Source organism: Balaenoptera musculus, chromosome 12, assembly GCF_009873245.2.
Source record: "Balaenoptera musculus isolate JJ_BM4_2016_0621 chromosome 12, mBalMus1.pri.v3, whole genome shotgun sequence".
Lineage (NCBI taxonomy): Eukaryota > Metazoa > Chordata > Mammalia > Artiodactyla > Balaenopteridae > Balaenoptera > Balaenoptera musculus.
The window spans coordinates 66610042-66628498 of NC_045796.1; positions in this window are offsets into that span (position 1 = coordinate 66610042).

Sequence of the window (18457 nt, forward strand, 5' to 3'; positions counted from 1 at the left end):
AGACTTCAACTTCTCTGAAAACAGATGAGTGCAGTCCCAGACTGCTTGGGAAAAACTCAGCTTTCTACTCCTCTTTCCACCTGTGTTTCTCTCCTTTGCTTTCATACTACTACCACACACACAACACTTCTGACACCAGGTGTGTGGGATTCTTTTTCCCCACGACAAGCAATTCTGCAACACCAGCTGGGAGTCCTACAATTTAACTCAGTTCTGACACTGTCTACCTGGAGATCCCACAGGTTAAGGGCTCATCCCAGGAGGCTACTCCCCAACACACACACTAGAGATGTCAGTCTCAAGTCATAAGTCCTTAGGTTACTGACCACTCATGCCCTACGTTAAGGGATATTATGCTATACTGGAGGCATGTTGCATGTAATACAGTGGATCAAATTCGGCCAAAAATTGGAAGTTTCCGTGACCCCTTCCTCAAGTTTGATTAATTTGCTAGAGCATCTCACAGTACTCAGGGAGATACTTATATCTATCAGTTTATTAAGGAATATGATGAAGGATACAGATCAATAACTGGATGAAGAGATACATAAGACAAGGTCTGGGAGGGTCGCAAGTGCAGGAGCTTCTGTTCCTGTGGAGTTGGGGTGCAACAACCTCCCTGTATATGGATATGATCACCAATCTGAAAACTCTCCAAACCCCAAGCTTTGGGGATTTTTATGGAAGCTTCATCACATAGGCATGAGCCATCATTAACTCTATTTCCAGCCTCTTTCTCTTCTCAGGAGAATGAGGGGCAGGGCTGAAAATCTCAAGCTCCTAACCATGTCTTGGTCTTTCCAGCGACCAGCCCTCATTCAGGAGCCTCCTGGAGCCCCTGCCCCGCAGAGTTGTCTCATTAGAACAGAAGACACTCCTATCTCCCAGGAAATGACAAGGGTTTTAGGATTTCTGTTCCAGGAACTGGGAGCAAAGAATAATATATATTTCCTATTATCTCACATAGAAATAATTATGTGCTTAATAAATGGTGTTTGTGGTCATGTTAATGTTATAAACAGAAAGATATATTCAAAGAGAGGCTTTATCAAACATATGAGACCAGTGGGCCATCACAGGATTCTGACACAAGACCATCCTGCCACAAACGTCTTTTCCTAATTCTGCAACCATATTCTGATAAATGGGATGGGAGATGAAAATCCATTTTATAGAATACATGTTTTTATTAATTACACTGAATAATGTAAACAAGGTATAGAAAATCATTGGGCAGACGCCTGATCTCTTAGGAGTTAGGTCGTGTCTCTAGGTCTGATCCACTTCAACTGATAAAAATCTTTTAATATCATTTAATAGCTTGGCTTTGCTTTCATTAAATTTAATTGACTTAAGCTATAGATTACTATGATTATACAATTTAGAAAGAAATTATTTCAGGAATATATAACCAAACATATTTTATTAGAAAAAAGAAAGCTTTTTATTAAGTAAATCATTCTGGTGTCATGAGTCTGCTTAATGGTGTCAGTAGCATTGAAACTGTGAACTAATGAACCAGAGTAGCCTCAAAATTATGGTGACACACTAGAGTTATAAAAAAGACTTGTGTTTGAATGGTGCCAGGTCTTTAATTGGAAGAATTCTTTTTGGTAAAACTTACAAATGTAGCACACTTTTTCAATTTTACTTTTAAAAAGTTTTAGGACTAATTTTTTTTTTTCCTTTACCCATTTGATTACTAAGCTTTAGTATCAAATGCATCTAACAAGAAAGAAATGGAGTTGAAACTTTGACTTATTATTCCCCTAGTTCTTTTTATACATTTCATAAAGAACAAAGACTTAAGACAGCCAGCATCAGAGATTCATTTCTTCCTAATGTTACTTAGGCTGTCGGGTTCCACTGAAGAATTCACTGAAGTGAATATCTGATCAAGCAATAATGAGGATAAAACAAGACATTCAGATACAAAGAAACCTTAGAAAATGGTTAAATGATGACAATGAAGTACTTCCATACTTTATACAAAAAGACTGGAATAAAATGATTGCCTGACTTGTTAAATAAAGAAACATATCCTGTCAATAAACATTTCTCGATATGCGTATTTTACATAGAGCAAAATTCTTATTGAGGCTGATGTGATAAGAATGTTTGTCATTCATATGTCTTTGGTTTAGTAGATGCCTTCTCACGTGTAAACCTTCATATAAATTGTCATCATGTCTGCCTTTGTTGTCATATCTGATACTTCACGGGGAAGAGGGAAGATAATAATTTTCTCTGTTTGGTTTTTATTGATTCAGTCAATGTTGTATGTTTGTATATTTTCTTTTTTCTGACTCTGGTGCAAGTGCCATTCAAATTCAGAAGGTACTGAGAAGGTAGGTTGATTAAATCACTAGGAGTATTGCTTAATTCTTATGGGAACTTCAAAAGAGAGCAATATTTACTCATTTTAATTATTAAATTCCTAAAAAGTACATAAGAGAAGGCATCTTTATGGTTTGTTAGAATATCATAATAAGACTTGTTCTTAAGTAAGTAAAACTCAGATCTTTCTAGGTACATCTATTCATCTATCAACGAGATTGAAAATCTTCTATTATCAAAAGATCCATAACCCTCTAGTATTAAAATAATTTTCAGTTGTATGCATTCAACTCAGCAGATAACTAACCTTCATAACATTTTTATATCAACTCTCAAAATTTTCCTGTTTACTACCCACAACTTGACAGTACCCTGGAAATACACACTTTAGAAGACTCTATTAATGGCACAGAATTAACAACCAAACTATTTTCTGCTTTATTTTTTTAACTATTATGGATTTTTTCTAATTACATTGTGTGCATCATTGTAGAAACTGGCAAAAATTCAACAAAAAAGAACTAAAAAGCACTGATAATCCCACCATCAAGGATACATTGTTCCCTGCTGAGTGAACACATGGATTCCTTTTAAAAAGATACATTGTTGACATTTTGTTACATTTCCTTGCATGAACACACACACACACACCACACACACACATGCAGTAGAAATTGTATTTACGGTTTCATTTTTCAATATTTTGGAAACACTATGTAGCTGATTTATAATATTCATTGCATTAAAATTCATTATTTTAATATGCCATAATTTATTCAAATATTCAATAATTAAAACTACTTTCCACTTCTGTTTTTACATAAAATGCTGTGACAATCATCTTTGTACTTAAAATTTGATCCACGTTTCTTATATTTCATCAGGGTAAAAAATAATTGAAGTCTCAGGACAAATGATGTGAAATTTCAACCGTTGCAACCCATATTGCCAAATTATTTCTGTGATATTTCTTTACAAGGGCTCTGAAATCATTTATAAACTACCAAATATTTCATTATAGTGTGTAAAACCCAAGCAACTTTTGGCTTAGAATTTCTCCATTATTCTTGCATGTTACAATGAAACTATACCAAGTACTAATAATTTACTACCATTAAAAATTGTGATAAAAATCTGTGTGGCACCATTTATCTATAAATAAATAATGAGACATTTCATAATACTTTTGTATTTGACAAGAATACAGCGTTCTAGTATTAAAATACTGTTCAGTTGTATGCATTCAATTCAAAAGATTACAAACCTTCATAACATTTTGAAATCAGTTCTCAAAGTATTCCTGTTTACTATCCACGGCATGACAACATTCTGAAAATGCACACTATAGAAGACAACAGTTGATCTTGAAACTTTACAGAGTTGTCACATCCTTATTGTTTGAGAATCAGGTTGAACAAGATTAGAGTCATATGTCAATTTGAATCAAAGAATTCTAGATAAAGCCAAATCATTGCTGGAAACAATGAACCATAACATCGTCAGCTAAATTTTGCTGCCTCAGAAGTATCCTGTCAAATGATGCACAAAGAGACAAGGGACTAGAAAGCATACCAAGATACCCTGACCATCTGTTGGTAGATTATCAAACAGAGGTTGGTGCCAATAAGGCAGTAAATGTAACATCAAGGTCAGCATCTAAAGGTTACGGTACTATATTTTCTAGAACCATTGTATAGGTTCAGACTCAAACATCCTTCCTGTGCTAAAAATCAAAAAAATTTAGCTGCATTGTGCATATTGCATTCAGTATCAAGTGTGGAGATACAGCCTCTTCTACTAGGTAATGCGTTACTCAGTTTATTGCTATTGCCTCCCAGGGTGCAAGCCTGCATGTCCTTTCTGACCTCCTACATTCTTTATTCTGTCCTGCCCTGGGGTCATGGTTACAGAACAGGATACACTAAAATGTTGAGATCCTCTCTCTAACTTATTAATCTACTCCATACTGTGACCTTAAGGTAGTGCTTGGACCCAAATTCCAGAATAGAGGTTGTTCTGAAACAAACTCTATCCCCACTAAAGGTGGTTTGACAGGTCTGCTTAAACGCACAGCCATTCTGTAAGGTAAAATTGACATACAACATTTTATTAGTTTCATCTGTATAACGTAATGATTTGATATTTGTATATATTGTGAAATGATCACCACAATAACTCTAGTTGACATCTGTCACCATACAGAGTTATCATTTTTTTTCTTGTGATGAAAACTTTTAAGATCTACGCTTTTAGCAACTTTCAAATACACAATACAATATTATTAACTATAGTCACCATAATGTATATTACATCCCCATGGATTATTTATTTCATAACTGGAAATTTGTACCTTTTGACTCTCTTCACCCATTTTGTTCACTTCTCTCCCCCCGTCTCTGGTAACCACCAATCTGTTCTCTGCATCTAAGAGCTCATTTGTTGTTGTTAAGATTCCACTCATAAGTGAGATCATATGGTTTTTGTCTTTCTCTGTCTGACTTATTTCACTTAGCATAATGCCTTCAAGTTTCATCCATGTTGTCACAAATGACAAGATGTCATTATTTTTATGGCTGAATAATATTCCATTATATATATATGTATAAAACATTTTCTTTATCCATTTATCTGTCAATCGACACTTAGATTTTTTCTATGTCTTGACTATTGTAAATAATGCTGCAATGGACATAGAGGTGCATACATGTTTTCAAGTTATTTTTTTTCTTTTTTCTGAATAAATATCCAAAAGTGAAATTGCTTAGTGGTACTATTTTTAATTTTTTGAGGAGCCTCTATACTGTTTTCCATGGTGGATGGCTGCACTGATTTACATTCCCACCAACAATGCACAAGGGTTCCCTTTTCTTCACAACCTCACCAACACTTATTACTTCTTGTCTTTTTGATAATAGCCATCTGACAGGTGTGAAGTGATATCACGTTGTGGTTTTGATTTGCATCTCCCTGATGATTAATGATATTGAGCATCTTTTCATGTGCTTGTTGGCCATCTGTATGTCTTCTTCGGAAACATGTCTAGTGAGGTCCTCTGCCTCCTTTTTAAAAATTGGGTTGTTTGGGTTTATGTGTTTTTTTTGATGTTGACTTGTATGTGTTCTTTGTATATTTCAGATATTAACCTTTTATCAGATGTCTGGTTTGCAAATATCTTCTCCCATTCAAGAGGAAGTGGTTTTGTTTTGTTGACAGTCTCGCTTTCTGTGCACATCCATCCATTCTTGAAGCTAGGCTAGACCAAAGCTTGCTGTGATGGTTAATTTTATGCCCAGTTATCTGGCCAAACATGACTTTGGGAGTGTGTGTGAGAGTATTTCTAGATGAAATTAATGTTTGAATTGGTGGAGTGAGTAAAGCAGATTGTTCTCCCTTATGTGGATGAGCATCATTCAATCAATTGAAGATCTGAACAGAACAAAAGGCTGAGTGAGTGGGAGGTCACTTCATAGCAAAAGAAGTGTGGCAATGGGCCAATGCTTAGGGGATTCATTTGTTTTACCATATTCCCCGCCATCCTGAAGAAGCTGGCTTGATAGAATGATCAATGGCCTTTAAAAGTCCTAGTTACAGCACCAGCTGAGTGGCAATACCTTGAAGGGTTGGGGCAAGATTCTTTCTAGAAAGCTGTGTATGCTCTGAATCAGTGTCTGATATATGGTGCTGCTTCACCCACAGCCAGGCTTCGAGGTCCAGGAATCATGGGTATAAATGAGAGTGGCACCACTCACTATTACCCCTAGTGACCCCACTAGCAAAATGTGTGCTTCCTGTTCCAATGACTTTATGCTCTGTTGGCCTTGAGGTCTCAGCTCCAAAGGGAGGAACTTCTGTCAGGAAACACAAGGATGAGTCCATTGAACTAGAAATTAAGACTGCAGCCCAGCCACTTTGGGATCCTTATGCCTTTGGATTAACAGGCAAAGAAGGGATTTACTATGCTGGCTGGAGTGATTAATTCTGAATACAGAGGGGAAATTGGACTCCTACTCCACAACGAAAATAAGAAAGAGTATGTCTGGAATGTAGGCGATCCCTTATGGTGTCTCTAGTATTATTATGCCCTAGGATTAAGGTAATGGAAAACTATAACAACCCAATTCAGGCAGAACTGCTAATGGCCCAGACTCTTTAGGAATGAAGGTTTGAGTCATCCTACCAGGTAAAGAATCACAACCAGCTGAAGTGCTTGTAGAAGGCAAAGAGAATACAGAATGAATAGTGGAAGAAGGTAATTATCAATATCAGCTATGGGCCATGTGACCAGTTACAGAAATGAGGACTGTAACTGTTATGGGTATTTCCTCCTTATTTTGTTGTGAATCTGTGCATGTGCATATGAAGTGATATGTTTGTTTTCTTCCCTCTGTATTACCTTATCATGCAACATAAGATGTATTGGCTTTATATCATAGTGTTTAAGTACTGCTAATTAGTTATGGAATATCAAGGAGAAGAATAAACATTACTCAAGGACTTTACCTTCTCTTCTGGGAAAGGGGTTGGTGTGCTTTCTGTCGTACACAAGATAGTTGTATTATGTTAGGTAAAATTATGACCTTGTTATTGTCCTTATTTGGAGCCTAAGTATGGTTTAAGGAGATGCATATAGGCGCCAAGGTGACAAAGAGTGGTCTTGTGATGGTTAATTTTATGTGTCAACTTGACTGGGCCACGGCATACCCAGACATCTGGCTGAACATTATGCTGGGTGTGTCTGTGAGGGTATTTCTAGATGAGAGTAACATTCGATTTAGGCAGACTGAGTAAAGCAGATCACCCTTTCTAATGTAGATGGGACTCAACCAATCAATTAAAGACTTGACTAGAACAAAAAGGCTGAGTGAGAGGGAGCTCCTGTTTGATGGTTTGTCTCCCAGCATTGGTCTTTTCTGGCCTTTGGACTCAGACTGAAACACTGGCTCTTCCTGGGTCTCGAGTCTGCTGGCTTTCAGACTGGACCTACGCATCAGATCTCCTGGTTCTCCAGATTGTCAACCTCAGATCTTGCAATTTCTGGTCTTGGGAACTAAGGCAGTTTCAAACCCAGTCACCACATACTCTTCTGTGAATTGGGCTTCTGTCCTTTTAATAGTATATCCAGAAACAGACCTCCTACACTGCCATAATCTTGCTCCAAGCTTGGAGCTGCTTTCATTTCTTGCCTAGATAATTGCAAAAGCCTCTTATTTTTCTTCTGCTTTGGCCCCTGCCTTCCCTCTTATAGCCCTATTCTCAACACAGCAGCCAGAGCGATCCTGTTAAAACATAAGTCAGACCATATAATTCCTCTGTGAAAAACTGTGCAAGGGCTCCTGTCTCACTGAGAATAAAAGCCAGTCTTTACCTGAAAATGACTGAGCCTGTCTGATATGGTTACTCACCATCTCTCTGCTCTCATGGCCTACTTTTCCTCCTCTCATTCTCTCTGCTCACACATCTTCTGCCCCCACTGGCCATTAAACATGCGGGGCAAACTCCCATCTCAAAATGTTTGCACGTGCTCTTCTCTCTACTCGGAAGTTCTTCCCCCAGGTATCTGTGTGGCTTGCTCGTAGCCCCTTTTGGATCTTTATTCAAATATCAGCTTTTCAATGAGACCAGATGTGGCCACTCTATCTAACATATACACGCTACTATATATAAAATAGATAACTAATAAGAACTTACTGTATAGCACAGGGAACTCTACTCAATACTACTCTGTAATGACCTATATGGGAAAAGAATCTAAAAAATAGTGGATATAATGTATATGTATAACTGATTCACTTTGCTGTACACCTGAAACTAATACGACATTGTAAATCAACTATACACCAATAAAAATTTAAAAAATAAATAAATAAAATAAAATTGCAGCCACCTTCTGATATTCTGTCCCCTTTTCCTGCTTCATGTTTTCCTTCAACATTTACCATCATCTAACATACTATGCATTTACTGGCTTATTTATTATCTGTTCTTTTTCTGAAATGTAGGCTCCAGAAAGACAAGAGATTTTTCCTATTTTGCTCACTGCTATATCCTCCATCCCCAGAACCACGCCTAGCACATTTTATGTGCTCAGTAAATACATGTTCTGTGAATGATTACAACTTAGAAATGCTGTATGTTTTTGTGTGTGTCAGCACAGAAAATTTTTTTTACTGAAGTATAGTTGATTTACAGTGTTGTGTTAGTTTCAGCTGGACAGAAAAGTGATTCAGTTACATATATTATATATAATATAATATATATTTCATATATATTTTTATATACATCTATTCTTTTTCAGATTATTTTCCATTATAAGTTATTACAAGATATTGAATATAGTTCCCGGTGCTATACAATAGGTCCTTGTTGTTTATCTATTCTCTATATAGTAGTGTATATATATATGTTAATCCCAAACTCCTAATTTATTCCTCACCACTCCCCCCCTTTCCCCTTTGGTAACCATAAGTTTGTTTTCTATCTAAAAAACAAAGATACAAATGAACTTATATATAAAACAGAAATAGACCCACAGACAAAGAAATTCCCTATTAACATTGCTATATGCTGAGTGAGTTCACCATCCTTAGAGAAGATTGTCTTATTTAACTCACAGCACACTTTTTTTTTCTTTTTTGGCTCACTTCCAGAACTACTATGGTATAAGACACAGTTCTTACTCTGAAAAATCTAGCAAGGAAGAAAAGGTACTTAAAATTGTAATACACATTTTTGCAGAAGGACCACAGCAGGATTATTCCTAGGGTCTACACCTCTAGCTGAATGCTGACTGCAGGCTCAATTTCTTCCTTCTGACTCCAAAGGCACGAGAAGGAGAGTGTGTTGAAAAAAGATGCCATCTTCATCTTCCTCCTTTTTTCTGAGAAGCTAAAACTCCTCCTGGCTAACCTCTCAAGAATTCCCTAGAACACACTGGCCATCATTACCACTCATTCTTTAATTTGCCACAGTGGGCCAGCTCTACTTACAGGCACTTTGACCTAGAGATTAGGAGCTCGGTAACTCAGGATCCAGAAAAACCTTGTGTCCCAGGACTAATGGGGCTTTCCACCACTACACTCCCCAATCTGTTGCTTTTTCCCCTCTCCCAACCCAGTGGTAAGCAAGTCCCATCAATATGGACTCTTAATCATGCTCAACCGCACCTCTTCTTATTGAATCTCACAGCTTCTCTTCTGTCAGCTGCATCATTTCCCATCTGAGTTATTGTGACTGGTCTTCTTGGCCCCGGGCTGGTTTGGTTTCTGATCCTTTTGATATTCCACTTGATGAAAGATGAATTAAAAATTCAAACCTCTGAAAAGCTAAAGAGCTGTGACTTCACTGCTTAAAACCCCTTCGTGGCTCACCAATGCCTTCAGGATAAAATTCAAACTCCAGAACAAAGCCACGTCTGCTGGTGATCTGGCATCTGCCAAAGTCTGCAGACTCGACTTTTCTGACTCATGAAGTTTTACCATCCAGCCACGCTAAAGTATTTAAGGATCTTTGAAATTGGCATGTTGACTTTTGTGCAGAATATCACTTCTCTCACCCAGCCCCTTGGCTGGTAAATTCCTTCTCATTATTCAAAACTTAACTCAGATGTTATATTCACCAAGAACCCTTCCTGATCTTGCTTTGCCTTCTCCTTCCTTGGCCCTCTTTCTTCTATTCTGGCTGGAATGACAGTTCTCCGTGTACCCTGTACTCACATTTTTGACAGAGAACTTGTCACAGTGTGTTGTAATTACATGAACTCTTCATACTTCATTTGCTATTTAAGTTGCAAAACCTTCGGGGCTTAATGAACTGTTAATTTCTCTTCGTCCGTCTGCATCTAAGCTTCGCTTGTTGATCCTGGATGTGGCTGGTCCTCTCTCCCCATAATAACCCTTGTAGGTCTTAGAATGACCGTTACCTTGGGTAGAAAAGCTTAGCATGTTTCTAGAATTTTTTAAGCAGGGAGAAAAGTAACCCCTTTAGGTAAAAGCACAAAGCCTTTTCTCATTTACTGTATTACTTATGAAATGCATCTAAGTTGATTGTAAAGGGAGGAAAAAAAAAGTGTTGAGTGTCTGGGGATGCAGCTAGAATTTTGTGTAATTTTGGAGGGAGGCAAATTGACTTCATACGTTACTTCACTATATAATTTTAATGGTAACAGACCTACAACATATAACTAGAACTTTCATATTTCTTTCTCTGACTTCCCACGAGACTGGGGGTCTCTTGCTTTTATAGGGACTGCAGGTTCTGACGCTACATGTCCCCAGTCAACCACAGAGAAAGGTTTGTTATCTGCCTGTTGAAGAAACCCCGTGCATCCGATCCCTGACTCTGATGGTTTTTTCTTCTTGTCACACAGTGTGAAAAGCTGGAATGGAGCTGCTCTGTGCCTGTTTGCTTCCCTCCTACTCATGGTAAGTTTTACCCTCAGGAATCACTGCCTTCGTTTCTGGTTTGTGTTCATCACCAAAAATTCAGTGGCTTTAAGCTACCTCTGGGACAAGCCCTCTGACCAGGGCACCTTGTGATAATCCAGCCTGTAATATCCTCTCCATGGGGAGGTCTGTTTTCTGAGAGGTGGGGGAGAGGGAAATCTTGGCTGTCTTTAAGGATCTAAAGCATAACATTAGATTGGATATGTTAGGTATTAAATGCATAGACATTATAAGCTATAAGAGTTCAGAGGTTATCCCCTTAAAAATAAAAGTTTATGGAAGGTAACCTAAATGAATCTTGCCAAGAATGGCGTAAAGGTCACAGAACTTAAATTAGACATAAATTTGACATGAAGAAGATGCAAACATAAGAGAAAGGATAGCACATTCAATAAATAGTGATGAAAGGGGATCAAGAAATATACATCCATTTGTATTTTTAGCTACACTATTGGGCCTTTTGGGCATAACACAAAAGAAAAATTGAACAGAACTTAGTGGTTGAGAGCAGGCTTTGGAGTCAGATGCCTGGGTTCAAATCCTAGCTCTGCCTCATCCTAAACTTGAGAAGTTACTTATTCTCTTTGTGACTCAATATGCTCTTCTGTAAAATGGGGATAACAATAGTGTGAATTAAAAGACAGAGTATATGGCAAGTGGTATGTTATAAGTATGCAAGTACCATTAACTATTATTAATTTTATTATTATTATTACTGTTAACTTTTCTCCTCAGATATGCCTCTAAAGTGTTTAGAAACTTATTGCTCTTTGAAAAATAATAAAGTAGAGAATTTTGAAAACATCTCACAGATTATGATGTTCCTTTAAGAATCTGAAAAGCTGTGATGGCTCAAGGGTCTATTTTAGAACTCATTTGGAGCAGTCAAATCTGTGCTACTTCAGATTTTCATATAGAGCATTCTCCTAATTATATATATTGTTAAGAAAAAGAAAAGCAACCTGTGTTTCTTTAGGGTCATTTAATAAAATTAAACCGATCAATCAATAAATCTCAAGTTCAGTTTGATATTACTTTGCCAGCCAGCAGATTGCCATTGTGAACTGAGTCCTGGGACTGAGTTGAGTACATAGTCCCTCAGGTTACATCATCCCACTTCTTAAGCTGTTTTATCCATAAAGCCCAGAACATGGTGAAATACTTTTATTAACCATACTTTTGGTCAGGGAAAGAGAATAACGGCTTGTTCTTTGTGGGTATGACTTGAGCATTTTTTGAATTAGTATCTTACGAACACTGATAATGCAGTGGCTCACAAGCTTATGTTATTTGGTCCCTTGTTTAGGCTGCAACTCCACGCTCTTTAGTTGCTATGGTGACAGTAACGATAAAGGCTGATTGGAAGAAGGTAACATCTTATCTGGGATTTTTGCTGTTGTTGAGAGGGGAGAACACATTCCATGTTGCCCTATTAGACAAGATATTGGGTTACAACCATTTTGATTAGCAAGGCTCACATTTTTTTAGTACAGATTGTTTCAGTGTGGTACTTTATGACTAAACTCTCTAAGACTTGACTTGGGATTTAGCAAATTTAAGATAACCTAATCTCCATTTAATGGGCTTTCTCTGAAAGTAGTTGCTCAGTATATGAATTATTGTAAGAGAAGAAATACTAAATTTAATATCAAAAAGCCAGTTTCAGAAGTTAAAGCAATGTACAATACACCTTTTGCATTGATAGAATTATTTAATAAAACTCTAATAACAGTCAGGAAACTATAGGAACTCCAGCAATAAGTAAATGAGGAGGGCTTATTTCCTTTTAATTCTCTGATCCCAGCTGGAACAAGGTGTGACTGGAGAATGGTTTAATTGTTCATGGACATCTGTCTTTGGAGCCAATTGAAAAATAATACCTTGGGCATAATATGTCCTCCAGAATTTTTGACATTTTTATATCTTTCACAATCAAGGCTTTGTCAAAAAGTCAGGTAGTGAAACTCCTAAAAACTTATGGATACGTTTAGGGTAGAGGGGAATAAAAACCTGGTAATATATCAATATACACAGCTGGAAAGCAGATGTTCAATTGAATGATCTCAGTACCTAGAGAAAGCTATTAAACCTGTTACTTACTTAAATGAGAAATTCCCATAATTTATTGTCCTCATATTTGACTTACTTCTTTTGGCTCCTTTAAATTAACTCCGGAATGATTATTTCTATTATTATTGTTGTGGTTGAAGCCAATTACCATGAAAGTTTGACTCCACGCAATACAGTACATGAGTGCTAAGTAATGCCAAAGGCTGCTGTCAATCAAAGTAACCGGTGAGTTACAAGTTGTTTACTGGGAAACAAAGTGATAAATGCGTGCCAATGGGTAAAACGTGACATTGAGTGTTAGATACACCAAGTTTAAATAGGTTTATATTCGTCTCTCAGAGTGCCAAAACGTAGTTTTAACCGAGCCTTCATTATCGAAAGAGACATGTAACACTCAGCTGTGTAAAGTACAGATGACTGTGCGGTTCAAATCTTTTAAGGCCTGTGCACGTTGGAGGGGGGCTGACCCGCTCCCATCCAGGCCCATTTTCATCCTTTTTCTGGTTACCAATCACATAAGCTTCCATCAGCTCCTTGGATTCTACCAGATTATTGGGCTGAATCGTGCGGGCTCACGATATTACTAGTTTAGTGAACCTGAAAAAGAGACTTCATAGGGGTTTGTATCACTCTCAAAAAAATTAAAGACCACATCTTGCTAGCATTATTTGATGTTACATAGTTACTTTAGGTTCACATTGTATGACTTCTTAGCCTGTGGTTTACTAACAGGATTCCTTTAAGGGTCCTACCGGAGGGAAGACTAGAAACAGTCCTGGAGTACTAGAAACACCTAATGAGATACCCAGAGGAACTGGCAAAGAAAATTCCAATTCTGAGAGTACCACTTAAGCATGAGTACTGCACACGCCCTCCAGAGGGAGAAAGATCACTTTTCTCATAGTCTCTTATTAAAAACAAAAATTAAATGCTTGTGAATTGGTGCTCTATGAGTCTAGCTCTGCCATCTCCCAGAACACATAATTAGATAACTACATTTTAGACAAAAGAGTACTATAGTAATTCACAGCACAAACTCCAGCTAGGGAATAGAAATTGATACATAAAATATGTATCAATATAAATATAAATACATGCATATGTGTTCCATGCAGGCTTCAGCTATTAAGGGCCATTAAAAATACTGGAGCAAATAGCTCCTGGGGATTAAGCTCTAAGAGCCCTCTTTATAATCAGAAGGCAGCTAATCCCTGATCACCTATTTGAATGCTTAGCTTCCTCCAATATAACATTATTATTTCCCCAATATAACAATTATTTTTTATTTGTGATGCCACATGAGCGTGCAAATATTGCCCAAAAATACCATCCCCAAAAGATCTCGGGATGCTTTCAGACTGAATAAACCTAGAGGAAAAAAAAAAAAAAAATACGGCTTGGATTACAGAATTTTGAAAAGGTTAAGTCCAGCTGAGATTCACTAACTCATTTATTTCAGCTAGTTTGCCATTTCCCATGACTATCTCTCACTTAACTCTTTCCTCAAGATTCCTTTCCCCTGCAAAACTGCATTGTTAGGTTCAGAGAATAGGTCTTTAATTTTTTCTGACCCCTACCTGTAAATTCCCGACAAGTTCTTAGGCAGATTTTGCATCTGATTTGTCTGCTACAATGTTATGATCTTGCATTACTCCCACAAGGATGCCACATTCTGCTTTGACCAGGACCATTGATGGTGATAAGAGACTATCATGGTTCTGCTGAGGAGGGAGCTGAGACATTCTTGAAGAAGTTTCCTCTTCAAGTATTTCCTGCACGTGTACATATACTGTTGATATAAATGCACATGTGATAAATACCATAAGCGTTAAAAACCAAGACCTATATTTTCCTATTAGATTTCAAACAGAAATGCTTCTGAGCAGTTTCCCTATATTTCCAATCATAGTTATTTCTTGTATAACAAAAATTGAGGAGTAAAATACTTATATACTTGTACAAATCTGCTTAAGAAAAAGGTAAATGATATATTAAATGAATAAACAAGGTCCTACTGTATAGCACAGAGAACTATATATTCAATATCCTGTGATAAACCATAATGGAAAATAATATGAAAAAGAATATATATATATATGTATAAATGATCACTTTGCTGTACAGCAGAAATTAATACAACATTGCAAATCAACTACACTTCAATCAAATAAATTTAAAAAATTAAAAAAGAAGAAGGTAAATGAGTATAAATTTAGTGGAATTGTTTGTACTGCCTTTAAACTCACGGTTCAAATGCTCTATAACCGTATCTTTTATATTAGTGTACAACTGCAATGAGAAGCATTTTCTTCTCTTAATCCCATCTCCTTTCTTATTCTTACCATTTCTTCCCAAGGAAGATGCTCAATGATTTCTGATTTTCCAGGTAGTTTTCTCTCTTGATCCTAAAGCAATACTTCTTTAAAAAGAAACACATTTTGATAATAAGTATAAATAGACTTCATATATACAGATATATATGTTCATGTATATACCTAGATACCTGTATTCACATTTACGACACTGCTTCTGTACACTGTTTGCATTTGCCTTAGAAAGCCATTTCAATTGTCATAGAATTATGTACCGATACAGTATAACTAAAGACCCAAGCAAGGGAAGGTTCATCTGCCACTCCCTGTTAGATGGACAGATTAGGGGCTGTCAGTTAACTTGTTACCACTGAGCAGAAAAAAGACTGTTGTAGACTTCTGTCTAAATGTGAGACAGAGGCCTTAAAGATTATTATTTTATTGCCATTTTGTTAATTACTGGAGAGACAATGCTAAGTGTTTTAAAGAATGGACCTATGTCAATTCAATTTATGATCATTTTATACTGAGACAGCGATTTTGCTTTTGAAGTATATCACATATCCATTATAGTTCAACATCAAATCATTTTAGGTTAAAACATCTAATGAAAATCTAGTAATGAGAATAGTCAACTACACAATGTTTCTTGTTGATTTACTGAAATAAATAACCTGGAGTCCTAAAGTTTGTTTAGATTTTTATTTTCTTCCTGAATGTGGACAGTCCTATTTGAATAAGATAATCTATGTGAGAAATCAGCTACACTTCCTTATTACATATGATCTTTGCTTTGTTTTCAAAAGGTTTATTTAATCTTCAGATTAGGGTAACATTCTACAAAATCCTAAATATTTTTAGTACATAAATAAGAGTAACTAAATTTGTGTATTATTTTCCCACGGAAAAATCTCAAAACCTAAGACATTAAAGCATGTGGTCTTTATCAGCTTGTATGTAATTAATTAGAGACATAGACAAAAATTCAAGGGCTATCAGTAGTTACCAATACTTTGACTTTCTTCTTTCTAGCAACTGCATTCATCTCTTTCTCCAAACGACCTTAATTCTGTAGCAAGAGCAAATATTATGGTGCTTTTCAAGGTTATTCTCTCAAGTGCTGTTTTCATTTAATATGACATAAATGTATCCTCAAATTTTTTTCTTCCAAAAAAAATAATTTGCACTATCATTAGTGCAATTATCTTCAAGGTTGAGGAACTTAATTAGCAAGATGGGTGTGGCAGAGTGAGCAGAGGAAAAAGAACAGAGAAGCATGATTTTTCTTCCTGTTAAGTAGAATTGTGAATTATATGATTTAATGGTACCTAGTCTATATAATCTGAAATATTCACAGAAAGTTTGATCATTAATTTGCCTACGTAGAAATATTGTTAGGGGACAGATTAAGTAAAATGTACAGAAGCAGGTTTCTGACTTTTCACTCCCAAATGAATCTCACCAATTTGCCAAAAACTGAGTTTTTCTTTTATTATGGATAAAGGCCTTCTTTACTGTGGGCCAACATTTATACTTTCTTTCAGACTGACCTATGAGCTTTGCCATTTCAAACATTTAAACTGCTTTCTTTCTTGTAAAGGTAAAAATTGTACTAAAATAGGCTGAAATATCTGCCCCAAGATATCAATGAATACTATGTAGGTAATATTTAAATTACGTTGCTCTTGATTCTATTAAATATTAGTTTTCACTATGCTACATATTATTTCAAGTAGATCATCACATGTTTGGTCTTATTAGAGTTCACTGTGAATTATTGTTTCCGTAATGAATGTTTAGTTCTTCTGCTGATACTTTTCCACTCCTTGTGAAGTCGTAAGTTGAAAGGAAAAAAGGAGGGAGGGAGAAAGGAGAAGGAAGGAAGGAAACTTTAAGATGCTGTTAATTAAGTAAATGAATGCGAACCAGGAGGACCAAAGTGGCAGTTTGCAGTCAAGATTCTGACACTCAGAGTAACAGATTTAGGAAGTAAGGTTTCACACAGAACGCTGCCTGAAACAAATCTATTTTACTTCCACATCACATATAAATTCATCAGTTTGGCTATTTGACACCAGTCTATCTAATTAGCACAACCGCATCAGGTGGTGTCTTTTTTTTTTTTTAATTTTTATTGGAGTATAGTTGATTTACAATGTTGTGTTAGTTTCAGGTGTACAGCAAAGTGAATCAGTTATACGTATACATATATCCACTTTTTTTAGATTCTTTCCCATATAGACCATTACAGTGTATTGAGTAGAGTTCCCTGTGCTATACAGTAGATCCTTATTAGTTACCTATTTTATATATAGTAGTGTGTATATGTCAATCCCAATCTCTCAATTTACCCCTCCCCCCGCCTTACCCCTGGTAACCATAGGTTTGTTTTCTACATCTGTAACTCTATTTCTGTTTTGTAGATAAGTTCATTTGTGGTGATGTCTTGATCAGCTTAAAATCTGCCATAGTCCTTGTGTTAGAATGTCAGCACATCAGCTAGTTTTCCAACTATCCTTACTTAGAAACTAGGAAACAAAAATACCTCAGTTTAAAAACTTTTGCACTTCTTGTTTTAATGTCCTTTATTATTGCTACCCCAAAGGATAATATAATCCTGTAATTAAATAGAACTTTAGTGTTTGAAAAGCAATCCTTTCTAACATTTGGAACATCATGTGAGGTTTCTAAATAAATATGTTGTATGTTCTAAAATATATAGAAAAGATTAAATGGGAATTCACATATCAGTTTTTCTAGATATTAGGGTTCTTTTAAACCAAATATATTCAAATTTTTTTGGTAGTTCTTTTATTAATCCCAAGAATACTCAAGTGATACTTCCAACTTATTGGAAGTTCCATTACAAATAGAAATAATAAAGAAAAGTGTCCTGCTTGATGTGACACAGTCAGTCTGTCAAAACTGGCATTAGAAATAGAAGGAAATATGTTCCTATAACTATAGCAATAGAAGAATTCACACAATTATTCTAAATATAACTTTGGATCAAACATAACAATATAATTCCAGCCTCTGCCAATCTTTCATATCAGTGTAGACAAATGGAGAATATTGGATTTATTGAAAAGTTAAGATCAAAAAGAGTGGGATTGTTTCCAACAATACATTTAGATGTAATTTATATTTGTTAAACCACCATGCTGCTGAAATTGAAATTCACTTATTATAATAGCATTTTTCACATAGATAACAATATAAATAATATCTGAAATTCCATAATAATGTGTACTAACGTGTTTTTATTTGCATCTTTGCACAATACTCTAAAATATG